A 4,493-nucleotide genomic window follows, 5' to 3' on the forward strand; every position below is an offset into this window, starting at 1 on the left:
AGAAAATATATATATATATATATATATATATATATATATATATATATATATATATATTTAAAGTTGCATTTTGAAATTGGCTCATCCCTTAAGAGAAAAAAAAAATAAAAAAAATAAAAATATATATATATATATATATATATATATATATATATATATATATTTGATTAAAGTTGCATTCTGAAATTGGCTCATCTCTTATTGAACTTTAAATAATTTTATTGTTTATAAATAATCACTGTCTAGGTATAACCATAAAACATGATTGGAACCATTGTGTTCATTTCAACAAAGATTGGCCAGTAGATCAGCTGTTCCCTTAGTAAACTTTCAGTACACGCCAAATTCTGCTGTACAGCAGATCTTAATTGCAACCATAAGATACCATCTTTACGAGCTGCAGAAAGTGGATGTCAAAGTTTGGTTTTAGTCTAAATTCCAACCCAAAATGTTCCATATCATTATGCCTTTATTAATGGAAATTATCAGTTTGGCATATTTAGCAATCTATTTAAAAATGATTCTCTATGACCATAATTCATTTGATTTCCTTTTTTATCACAGTACGTCCCATATGAATGATTTGGATTGATAAAAAAATAAATAATCCAAATTATGCAATACATTAATTTAGTTAGCCTAAAATGACCATTTCGTTATAGAAAAGGAATGAAAATAAGCCACAGATTTGATATTTAAAACCAAGATGTGATTGTATGATTTTTTTCAATCAAATGGTATTGTATTATAATTACAGAAATTATGGGATTCTTAGAAAAATGAGTAAACTTAATGGTACGGCTGGTAGTGAAGAGTAGCCTAATGTTTGACCCTGCTCTCCCTGGGTGAGAGAGTTGCATGCATGGAGAAAGAGTCCAACAATTACTTAAAGCGATTTATGAACTAACACAAACATTTTCATTATTCATTGTAATTCAAACAGGGCTACAGTAATCAGAAATGTAATTGGACAAAACATAATATGCTCTCCACGTTGCCTTGTTTTCAAAAAGCCAGTTAATCAAAAATGGAAAACTTAAATATCTCATGTACCATTCTGGGTGTGTCCAAACTTGACTAGTACTGTTAGTATTCAGACCCTTTATTCAGTACTTTGTGGAAATGCCTTATTTAACAATCGCAGCTTAGATTATCTTTGGGTATGTCTCTAGCTGATTTGCTCACCTGGATTTGGGCCATTATTCCGCACTCCTTTATTTCAAGCAGTCAGATTGTATGGGGAGCATCAGTGAACTGCGATCTTCTGATTTCCCCACCGATGTTTAACAGGTTTTCAGTCCGGGCTTTTGGCTGAGCGACTTATTAACCTCTTAGCGCGACTGCACCGTTACCATAGAGGTTAGATGCTTCATTCTTCTTCCATGTTAATATGGACATTCCGCTGCAAATAAAGTCTTGTTTGTGTACTTTCGTAAACAAGAAGCCCTGCAATCCTGATCATAATATCGATCACTATAGTCCTTCAGGATTTCAGCAGCAGCCCTAACTAATTATACTTGATATGTTTCTGTTGTTTAGAAGTCTACAATACATAAACCAATCCAATGCAGTCTATCCATGTCACCCCCCCTCCCAAAAAAGGGCGGGAGTGAGCGAGCGTGCCAGGGGGAGAGGCGTGTGGCCCTTACCATGCTCCCAATGAAGTCATTATGCACTCTGATTGTACTGCGGACGCATTCAGTTGCTACCAGCAGTTGTTGTGAGAAAAAATAAATGGCCAAACGGCGAAAGAAGTGGAATAAATGATTATGGAGTGCCAGGATAGTGGAAATGGGTCTGAACATTCAGACGATGAAAAGTATCAGGATGGAATTGACACATTTGTAAAAAAGGGTGCGTCTAGCCGAAATGCTAGTCTATGATCATGTTTATTATTATTTTGCCTTGTTTTAGTGGAATTACTAGGCCTATATGATAACTTGATATAACCACCTATGCTGTGTTCTGTTGAGTGTCACCTGTGGATATAAACATCCAAAGGAAGACTGGACACATCCCTGTTCTAATCTCCACCACTTGTAGATATGGCACATGTAGGGAATTCCAAAGGAAATAAAGGCACCCCCAATTTAAGACACCCCATAAGAAAATGTAAAAAATTTAAATAAATCCTGAATTAAAGAAATAAGGGACTGCCATCTAGTGGTGGCTTTCGGAGGTACAATATGACAGAATAAATTCAGTGACCACATATGGGCATTTTAAATGATAAAATGAGAAATGAGAGAGATGTGGATGAGGGTAAAAAATACCATGTTCATTTTAATATTTTCTACTATCGGCCGTATTCTCCATCTCCAGACTGTCTTGGTTGACACGCCTGTGCAACATCGCGTAGCGGTCGGGGACAGTGCCTCTGGGATGGCAGACCGGGGTGGTGGTCCCTCTTTTTAAGAAGGGGGACCGGAGGGTGTGTTCCAACTATAGGGGCATCACACTTCTCAGCCTCCCCGGGAAAGTCTATGCCAGGGTCCTGGAGAGGAGAATACGGCCGATAGTAGAACCTCGGATTCAGGAGGAACAGTGTGGTTTTTGTCCGGGCCGTGGAACACTGGACCAGCTCTATACCCTCTACGGGATGTTGGAGGGTTCATGGGAGTTTGCCCAACCAATCCACATGTGTTTTGTGGATTTGGAGAAGGCATTCGACTGTGTCCCTCGCGGCATCCTGTGGAGGGTGCTTGGGGAATATGGGGTCCTGGGTCCTTTGCTAAGGGCTGTCAGGTCCCTGTACGACCGAAGCAGAAGCTTGGTCCGGATTGCCGGCAGTAAGTCAGACTTGTTCCCAGTGCATGTTGGACTCCGGCAGGGCTGCCCTTTGTCACCGGTTCTGTTCATAATTTTTATGGACAGAATTTCTAGCCACAGCCAGGGGCCGGAGGGTGTCAGGTTTGGGGACCACACGATTTCTTCTCTGCTTTTTGCGGATGATGTTGTCGTGTTGGCCCCTTCAAGCCAGGACCTTCAGCATGCACTGGGACTTTGCAGCCAAGTGTGAAGCAGTGGGGATGAGAATCAGTACCTCCAAATCCGAGGCCATGGTCCTCAGTTGGAAAAGGGTGGCTTGCCCACTTCAGGTTGGTGGAGAGTCCTTGCCTCAAGTGGAGGAGTTTAAGTATCTAGGGGGCTTGTTCACAAGTGAGGGAAGGATGGAACGGGAGATGGATCGGTGCAGCTTCTGCAGTAATGCAGTCAATGTATCGGTCTGTCGTGGTGAAGAAAGAGCTGAGCCGCAAGGCGAAGCTCTCGATTTACCGGTCAATCTACGTTCCTACTCTCACCTATGGTTAGGAGCTTTGGGTCATGACCGAAAGGACAAGATCCCGAATGAGCTTTCTCCACACGGTAAAATGAGCTTTCTCCACACGGTGGCTGGGCGATCCCTTAGAGATAGGGTGAGAAGCTCGGTCACCCAGGAGGAGCTCAGAGTAGAGCCGCTGCTCCTCCACATCAAGAGGGGTCAGCTGAGGTGGCTTGGGCATCTTTTTCGGATGCCTCCGGAACGCCTTCCTGGGAAGGTGTTCTGGTCCTGTCCCACCGGGAGGAGACTCCGGGGAAGACCTAGGACACGCTGGAGGGACTATGTCTCCCGGCTGGCCTGGGAACGCCTCGGTGTCCCCCAGGAAAAGCTGGAGGAAGTGTCTGGGGAGAGGGAAGTCTGGGCATCTCTGCTTAGACTGCTGACCCCGCGACCCAGCCCCGGATAAGCGGAAAATGGATGGATATTAATATTTTATGAATTCAAAACCATTCAACCTTGAGTTATTCTGAACCCCTGGGGGTATCCAAATGTAATGTATAACAAGCTACCTATATACACTCACCTAAAGGATTATATGAACACCTGTTCAATTTCTCATTAATGCAATTATCTAATCAACCAATCACATGGCAGTTGCTTCAATGCATTTAGGGGTGTGGTCCTGGTCAAGACAATCTCCTGAACTCCAAACTGAATGTCAGAATGGGAAAGAAAGGTGATTCAAGCAATTTTGAGCGTGACATGGTTGTTGGTGCCAGACGGGCTGGTCTGAGTATTTCACAATCTGCTCAGTTGCTGGGATTTTCACGCACAACCATTTCTAGGGTTTACAAAGAATGGTGTGAAAAGGGAAAAACATCCATTATGCGGCAGTCCTGTGGGCGAAAATGCCTTGTTGATGCTAGAGGTCAGAGGAGAATGGGCCGACTGATTCAAGCAGATAGAAGAGCAACTTTGACTGAAATAACCACTCGTTACAACCGAGGTATGCAGCAAAGCATTTGTGAAGCCACAACATGCACAACCTTGAGGCGGATGGGCTACAACAGCAGAAGACCCCACCGGGTACCACTCATCTCCACTACAAATAGGAAAAAGAGGCTACAATTTGCACGAGCTCACCAAAATTGGACAGTTGAAGACTGGAAGAATGTTGCCTGGTCTGATGAGTCTCGATTTCTGTTGAGACATTCAGATGGTAGAGTCAGAG

Source organism: Esox lucius, chromosome 17 (assembly GCF_011004845.1).
Source record: "Esox lucius isolate fEsoLuc1 chromosome 17, fEsoLuc1.pri, whole genome shotgun sequence".
NCBI classification, from domain to species: Eukaryota; Metazoa; Chordata; class Actinopteri; order Esociformes; family Esocidae; genus Esox; species Esox lucius.